Source organism: Papio anubis, chromosome 15 (genome assembly GCF_008728515.1).
Source record: "Papio anubis isolate 15944 chromosome 15, Panubis1.0, whole genome shotgun sequence".
Taxonomy (NCBI): Eukaryota; Metazoa; Chordata; class Mammalia; order Primates; family Cercopithecidae; genus Papio; species Papio anubis.
The window spans coordinates 69,202,369-69,212,222 of NC_044990.1; positions in this window are offsets into that span (position 1 = coordinate 69,202,369).

Below are 9,854 nucleotides of genomic sequence, written 5' to 3' on the forward strand. Positions count from 1 at the left end.
ATTTCTTAGTAGTCATAAAGATACTAGTTACTGTAGTAACAATACTCTACGAGCATAGTGCACCTGGAAATTATTTCAGGTGAAGATGTTTAAGAAGGCCTTTGGGGTAGTTAAGAGAATTAAACTACTTCTTAAAGAATGAGAGAATTTGAATGAGATGAGAATAATGAGCTCAGTATTGTGCCATAGGGGAACAGTATGAGCAAAAAACTCAATGGATGTTTAAAGCAATGTACCCAAGTATTTCAATAGGATGCAGGACTTGATTTAAATGCCCTCTTCAGTCTCAAAAAATTAACAAGCTAAAATATGGTGGACACTGTATAGCTACAGTGTAAGTCAGGCTCAATGGCTTGCCTATTCAAAAATCTCTGCCTTAATGGCTACATGATTACTTGAAATTCTCATGAGTATCAGCTTTCTTTCAAGTTAATGTTTTAGCTTTATCTAGTCACTCTGGTATCTCTTGGTGAAAGTCAACATTTTCCTGAAGTTCTTCATACATTAACCCCTATGATGTCACCAACATGTTTGTTTCTAGATTGTCATGGATGTAAGACCCCAAATAGTTATTTTAATTCTGAGGCTTGTGAAAGGATCAACAAGCATGAGATATTGCCTATGAGTCAGGGGTAGGTGGGCAGTGAAGTGAGAAAACATGGATAAGTCTCCTAAAATGGTATATACTAAAACACAAGGTGGTTTTAGTGAGAGCTGGCTGAACAGAAATATTTCACATACACTATAACATGAAGGTCAACCAGTATGGTTATTATTGATTCCTTGGAGGTCTCCGGATTCATCTTAGTAGTTCCTACATTTGGAGAAAGATTATTACTTGGGAACAAATCTTTTCTTCACAATATTAAAGATTAAACAGTATCTTCACATTGTGTGATAGAAAATTGCTGAAATTATTTACTAAATGCCAATATTTTCCATTGTGTGATATCTCAGACCATCACAAAGTACCCATGTAGTTGTGTTTAATGGGAATCTTAACTATAGACATAATGGATAAATTGTTATGAGAAAGAATGAGATGAGATGCAGAAACAGCTAATAATATATTGTCAAAGTCATTGTTACCTTAATAAAAACACTCCAGCACTCTGTTGCTTTTGCCCCCTAAACCTCTTTTTGTGCATTTGGTATGAGATATACATGTATATAATATGATAAATAATACTTTTCTCTTTGGCAGCAACACATCTTGAACATCTTTGCCTTTCACAATCACTTAAGTTTTTTATACAAAAGAGTTAGCAAATAGTAGTTACTTCTGGAATCTATACTGTCCTCAAGTAATGTGTCTGAGATTCTTGTAATATTTGAAATGATTAAGAATTATTAAGTACCTATCAGCATATAGCAGATGCTTGATAGCTATTTGTTGAATAAATAAAATACATGGATGATTAAAGAAAGACTAAGGGCATACATTTACATAATCCATATTATATGCTACTTTATATGGTTTACAAATTTTACATATTATTTAATATTTATAGCAATCTTATTATTAAAGGTAAATTATTATTCCCCTATTACAGATTTTAAAAATTGAGTACTTCATTGTTAGTAAATTCCCAACCAAATATTTAAACCCAGGCACCCCGACACAAGTCATTTCTATTAACTGTTCTGCTGTGAATGAATTAAGTTCAGTAAATGAATAATCGGAACTACCTAGTTTCTTAAGATGTCTGTCACTCGTTTTTTAATAAAATCTTTAGCTATAATCAATTTCATTGTTATATGTCACATTGTGATTCCTTAATAGAATTTTGATAAAATGCACATTTATAATAATTGTTGAAATTTCTAATTGAGTCCTGATATGGTTTGGCTGTTTCTCCAGCCCAATCTCATCCTGAGTTATAATAATCCCCACAGTTCAAGGGCAGGACCAGGTGGAGATAATTGAATCATTAGTGTGGATCCCCACATACTGTTCTTGTGATAGTGAGTGAGTTCTCAAGAAATCTCATGGTTTTATAAGGGGCTTTCCCCTTCCTTTCGCTCTGCACTTCTCCTTCCTGTTGCCTTATAAAGAAGGATGTGATTGCATCCTACAAACGATTGTAAGTTTCCTGAGGCCTCTCCAGCTCTGCAAAACTGTGAGTCAATTAAAACTCTTTCCTTTATAAATTACCCGATCTTGAGTATTTCTTCATAGCAGTGTGAGAATGGACTAATACAAGTCATATATCAGTTTATGAAAACAACACAGTGTATGTGATTTCCTCAATTTTAGGGATCTTTTGATATACTACCTAGACAATGCAGATTAAAGTCAGCTTGCTGATGTCAATACTAGTAGCACCACAGGGAAGATAAAAACCAACAATTGGGAGATTACATCATTACAGATGCAATTTCCTCAACATCTTTAAGTGTACCTAACCAAAGATTGATAGCAAATTTAATGAGCAAGCTGTTCTTATGCTGAATGCACATGATGCTATTATATAAAATGGAAACAACTGGAAATGTGTCAGAAATGCACTTTACAACATTAGTTGAAAACACCATTGATTGATCAGTATCATACTGTGTTTGACCTCAGCAACTACTTCTGCAGTGTTCAGGACAAATTACATGTAAAAGAAAGTTTCAGGTAAAAATCCGTGTTTAAGGGGAAAAAAACCACATTTTTTCATAAAGAAAATGTCAGTGTCTTTTTGAAGCAATATGCCAATGAAATGTCTCCTGTCACACAAAGGAGAGCAATACTTTTTGGCAAATTATGTTGTCTTATCTTTTGCCAGGCACTCATTTGGTAAACTGCTGCATATATTGTTTTACTCTCATAGCTATAAATTATATCTGGTTTCTTCTAAATTGCAACTTATTTAATGGACAATTATTGAGAAATGATTTCTGCATGACTTGACTGGTGAAATGTAAGGGAGAAATGGAGGCCATTTAATGTTTTAGGGAACGTAGTCCCAGCCTGGAAAGAGAACGCAGCATAAAGAATAGAAGTTTACTCTTAGTGTGTTCCACATATTCCCCTTTAGCTTTCCCTTTTCACATTGACTAGGTTAATTGATGAGACTCATTGATCAAACAATGGTAGAAAGGGCCATCACAGCAGCCAGAGCAGAAATCATAAAAATTTGGTTGCAACAAGGCCTAGCAAACTCACAGGTTCTTGTTTTTGACTTTCTTAATTCTCTTCACCACCTTTTGGGAATGAGTGAGGAGAGAGGCACTAGTTGACCCAAAAGAGTGTGAATACTACCAGGGCAAAGTATGGCAACATTTTTCTAAAGCATGAAGAAGATCAACCAACTAATTTGGAAAGGGAATTTTAGGAGTTTATCTTGTTATGGTCAGAAAGGAAAATGACCTTGTTACTACTCTGAAGATTGGTCATTTCAATGACAAAACACAGAAAAAGGAGAATCTGAAGAAGTATTATTAAATGTTTCATATTACAGGGAAAGCAGATAATTCAAAATTATAAACTCCTATTATTTTTAAATACAGAGGACAAATAATACCCCAGAATTTATACTCAAAATCAGTAGTTCCCATTCCCTTCACAACATTTTCGAGTTTTCATTTAATCATATCATTTACTAGTTATCTGATAGTAATGGCTATAATTTTTAAAATATTATATAGAACTCTTTCACAATATATAAGCTTTTCTATTATCTTTGCCTCTTGCAACGAAAGATGGGGGCACAATAAATTTAACTTACTTGCCACTTCTTCTATTGTTCCTCACACCCACTATATCAAAATTTTAAATTATTTTTAATGTTTCAACTGATCATTTTGTAACTGTAAGTGATACACGTTTGATTATATTTCTTGTTGAATCTCCTTTAGGCATTCTCTTTTACTTTCCTTACTAGGTATGAATGTGAGCATCCCTACATATTCTCCAGGTCACTTTTCCACCACCCACTCCATTTTTCTTCAATAGTTACAGCTCCCTATACCCTTGTCTTATCAGGGTTAGTAATTTGTCCTTTAAAAATAATTAGGCACTTAGTCTTTTGTCCACAGATGATTTCTGAAGGTTAAAAAACACTAAACATTTACATAAATCTGTGTATATAAATATTTTTCATTGCAAAACCCACAGCAGAGCTAAGCGGCATTTCCTTCTTCAATTTACAGCCTCTATAAGGTCCTAGGTCAGGACAAGAGTGTTACTCACGGTGGAATGTTCCTAATACCAAGCACAAACAAAATTTTATTTTCTTATGTTTCATTCATTGTTCCCAAGAATAACACATTTAGCCTTGCCTCATATGTAGACCTTGAATTTCTATTATTCATGTTTAGTAGTTTTGTTTTGTGTGTTTGTTTTTCTTAACTTTTCTGATTGTCAACTATTTTATCTTGTGAGAAAAATAAACATATACATTTATATATTTTATATATATATATGTCACTAGTATATTCCAGCTTTTTATATAATTACTAGACTGTTCACTAGCCAATGTGTCTTTTAGATAGGCATTTTAGAGCCACTGATATTCAGTCTTATAACTACTTTCAATGCCTGTTCAGAATTATCCTTTTAGGATTTCATGAGCTCTTCTGTCAGGGTCACTGTTTCTGCAATTTCACAGCCTCCGTTCTCTCTTTTTTTACCCCTAGATTGAGTAACTACTTCTAAAATAGTACTAGGAGGAGAGTTGCTTGAAATGCTATTGTTTACAAAAGTGCATTTATTTTCATTTATAATTGATGGACAGTTTGTCTCAGAGTAGAATACCAGGTTGAATAACACTTCCCTTAAAAATCTGAGGTTGTTTTATCTTTATCTTCCATAACCCAAAGATTTGATAAATATATAGGTCTTAGCCTTGCTTCTTTGGTGCTAACTTGCTTTTTTTTAATCAATCTTGAAGTTTTTAATAATTCTCCTTATTAAATAATATTTATTATAATTAATAATAAATGTTTTTAACAATAAATATTTATTTATAATTATAAATAATGATAATAATTATTTAATAATATTAAATAATTTCTATAACATTGAAAATTCAGAAAGTAAACTTAATGTGAGGCTTTTAAAATTTCTTCTGCATGCCAATTTGTGAATATCTTTGATTTAAATTCTTGTATCATTTATTAGGTCTGGCAAATTTTCTTTTATTCCTTTAGTGTCTTCTTTGTGTTTTTTTCTTTCTCTTTTAATTTTTTTCCTAATTAATTGAAGTATAACAACACGGATAAGTATATAAATCAATAACTAGATCATTCATGAATGGTCTCAAAGTGAACAAGTCTCTGATATCTTGACTAACCAAGTCAAAATTATAAAGATTACCAAAAAAAAAAAGGAAATGTCTTTCTGTTGATTCTCAATTCCTATTCTTTTTCATCCTACACAATATAACCATTAACCCAATTTCTAAAACTATAGACTAGTTTTTTCTGTTTTGCTTTTTAACTTTTGTAAAAGGAATCATGCAGTATTTGTACTTACATGTCTGACTTCTTAAACCCAGCATTGGTTTTATGAGATTATTATTGAGTGTAGTCATAGTTCTTTTATTGATTGTTTCATTTTAGTTGTACTGATAGGTATTAGAATATCTCATTGTCATATTAATTGGCATTTTACTATTATTAATGCTTGATAGCTTTTCATGCTTAATGAATATTTGGATGTCCGCTTTTGGTAAGTCCTTGCTCTGCCTTTTCTATTCTGATATGTAGGATTTTCTTATATATTCTGGATATGCGCCATTTGTAAATTATATAAATTAAAAATATTTTCTTCTCTGTAGCTTATTTTTATTCTTTTAATGCTTATAGTTCATAAACAGAATTCTTAATTTTAATATTACCCAACCTATTTTTATCTTCCTTTATATCAGGGCTTTGGTGTCCCATTTACCTACCCCCAGTTCATGAAGATATTTTAAAATATAATTCTAAAAGTTTTAACATTATGCCTTTCATATTTTGGATCTACAATCAACATGAAATTGATATTTGTGTATGATGTAAGATAAAGGTCAAGTTTTATTTCTTTTCATAAGTGGATCCAATTAATCCATTGAAAAGAATATCTTCCTCCCAATACTATTTAATATAATTCTTACTATAAGTCAAGTGTTCACGTATGTATGGATCTATTTTGTTCTAGTAATCTCTTCAGTATCCTTTGTGCTAATTTTATTTTGTATTAATTCAAGACTTTTAAATCAAGGACTGTAATACCTTAGAAAAAGAATGCAGAGAGGTGAACCTTACAACTGCCTCAGCTTATTACTTAAAGGCAATTGCTCTATTGAGAGGTGCGGGAAGACAGTACCCTGCCAGAGTCATGCGATGTAGCTTAGTTGAGGGAGGGCAAGATAGCCAGAGTCTGTAGAGCAGAATACTAGAGAGAAAGTGGTGGCAGAGAGAGAGAATCTAGAGAGTTGTAGAGGGAACCCCTGGAAGTCTTGGTTAAATACTTATCTGTGTGTGCATAAGAAGAAATTACCTGGGACTAGAGAAAGAATGATGCAAACGATTTGTGTCCTATGAGCCAGAGCAGAAAGATCTTACAAACACAGAATATTGGATAGAATCCTAAAAAGGGATATCATCTCAGTAGAGCTAAATTAGCCATATACTAAAGAATTCCATAACACCCACATGACTGAGAATTAAGTTAGAATGCAAAAAGACCAATCCAATTTCAAGTAACTTAACTGAGCAAAGTCCAACACCAAGCAATATAAAATTCAGAGTATACAATAGCCTATCAAAATTTACCAGGCATGCAAAGGATCAGAAAAATATGGCCCATAACTACAGAGAAAAAAATAAATCAATGTAAACAAAGCCAGACATGACACAGATGATGGAATTAGTAGCTGTTGTAAAAATACACCATATGTTCAAGAAGATAGAGGAAATCATTAACAAAGTTAGAAAGAAAAAGATACAAATTTATTTTTAGTAGCTTATTGGTGATACATAAAAACAAAATTAAATTTTATGTATTGATGTTGAATGAAGATATGCAGGTCAGATAATCCTTCAAGAAAGGCCTTGCTTCTCAACTGCAAAAATTAATTGACTGATATTTTCTATTTTTAGTTCTCTCTGGATATGCCTCAGTATTTGATCTGAGGTCATACTTTTCAGAATGACTCCTGGATAATGACTAAGCAAGAAGATAGTAATGGAAGTCATTCTTCTTTATATGCCCCTAAACAATAGCTAATGCAATATTTTCCTTATAGGGGAGTGTTCCTTTTGTGGAGAAGATAGAGGAAAATGGCCCATCTTGGTTCAATTGCAAATTGAAACAAATATGATTTAGCTCCACATATCAGAGCAAACTGGAATAAAATGTAGCTGTCATACAGGCCCACTCAGGTGCAACCTTGAAAAACAGCACAAATGGAAAATCTCCCCAATGTGCAGAACTTTTGAGAATAACTTTTTTACCTGATCTCTCATTTTGTGTGGAAATAGAAGCTACCTAAGGTGAGAATTTACACAAACTAAGAGGGAGAAACCAAAGACTTTGTCAGGGACCTGGAAGATTAGAAGATTGGAGATGTAGGCATGGGTAGAAGAGTCTGGATGGACCTATGGGAGGTAGAACTAATGTGAAGATCACTGTATTTCATGCTAATGCCTACCAGATGGTATTTACTCTGAAAGAGGCACTGAATAACCAGTAGACGCATTGACTTGGCCCACTGTTATCAGACAGTCTGTCTCTGTGAGGCCCAGTTGTGAATGGAGGCATCAAAGTGGCTCCCACTCATCAAGTTTGACCTGTCTACTGCTTCTACTAAATATTCAACCTGCCAGGAAGAGGGACAGGCACTGAGCCCTTATTACAGCATCATCCTTTGAACAGGTCAATGGGCCACCTGGTGGTAAATCAACACAGTGGACTTCTTTAACCCAGAATTTTTATTAGAAACATTTCTATCATTTTTACATTTTGCTTTTCTTACCTACAAACCCTCAACAAGTGTCACTATTAAAGGGCTTATAGATTGATTCATAGCCAATGCATCACATATAATATCGAATTATGCCAAAGAACCCACTTAACAAGAACAGAAGCATAGTAATTGCCCCATGACCAAGGCATTCACTGGTCCTATCCTAAGTCACACCCATCAGAAGCTGCTGGCCTGTGGGAATGATGGAGCCATTGATGGCATAGCTGGGGTGCCACCTTGGAGAGAATTCCCTTTGAAGAGATTAACCTTCCTCCAGGAAACAGGACACTTCCCATATCTGCAATTATTATATGGAGTTGTACCCGGTAGATAGACTACATAGGTCTAGGAACTCAGGAGTCAAAAGTAGGGAATTCTTCATCTACCATCACTCCTAGTAACCTTCTCAGAGAATATGTTTCTTTTTCCCACAACTCTGTACTCTGAAGTGTTAGAGATCCTGATCTCTCAAAGGGGAAGCACCTCCACTGGGACACTCAGCAATTCCCTTAAACTTTATCCTGCATCTGGCTACTCTCAGCTGTCTTGTCTATGACTAGGGTCCTTCCCAAGCAGCCTACACCAATGACTGGTTGATGTTTATAAAAACCCACCCTCTAGCCCTAAAACAAGACAAATCTGGAGGTCCATGACAGCTTTACACCTTTGTCTGGGGCCAGCTGAAGCCTTTGCCGAGTTTGTATTGCAATTCGAGTTTCTCTGTGTGCCCAAACTTGCTTTCTTTTCTTCCCCTCTCAGGTGTTAATGCTAAGCACATTATCTAATAAACTTCCAGCATGCCTAATCTTGGTCTGTCTACTTCCTGGAAAATTCAGACCATAACTGCTCATCACTACAGTCAATTTCATCCCTTACCTGGTGCAGTGGCTGACGTGTAATCCCAGCACTTTGGGAGGCTGAGGCAGGAGGATCGCTTGAGTCCAGGAGTTTGAAACCAGTCTGGGCAACAAAGTGAGGGCCCATCTCTACAAAAAAGACTGAAGTGAAATAAAAAATTAACTGGGTGTGGTGGCACACTCCTGTATCACAGTTACTTGGGAGGCTGAGGCAGGAAGGTCATTTAAGCCTAAATGGTAGAGGCTACAGTGAGCCATGATAACACCACTGTACTCCAGCCTGGGAGACAGTGAAAACACTGTCTCATAGAAAACAAACTAACTAAGGAAACACTTCATCTTTCAAATACTTCCAGACACTTTCTGTTCCAGAAATTTTTCAAGGTCTCTTGTCACTGGAAATTGCCTCCTTTTTTTATTTCATCATGTGTTTATCTCCCTTTATGCTCTTTTATAATTTTATTTTAATAATTTTGGAGGAAGAGGGACGTGCATAATTCTTGACCCAGATCTTCCAGTTTGTAATATTAGGTTTAGTCCATATATGATACTTTTATAGTACAAATGCTCAATAACAATTTTATGTGAATTTAAATTTGTGATCGAAATTGTAGCCAAATAATACTGTCAAATCTTTATAAGGATGTACTTCTGCAATATGAAATTGCCAATGGCTTTAATAAATGACAGGACTTTTGATGATACAGGATATCAATAACAGAAATGCTATTGTTTATAGTTGTGTTTGAAGTAACACAATTACATTATCATAAATGGACAATATAAGCAATGGACAAAAAGCTTTATGGCACATTATGTTTGATTTTTTCTGACAAAATATTTTTGAAACTAAAAATACTAAATTTGTGAATCTCCTCAATGTACTATACTGATACAAGGAAATAATATTTATACTTAATTTTGATAATTTTACAATATTTTATAAGTATTCTAGATACAGAATAGAAACTAAAATTCCCCTATTTCTCTATACATATATATCTTGAAATACATTTCTACAAATCTGAAAATAAAATTAAATTTGATTTACATATAGACA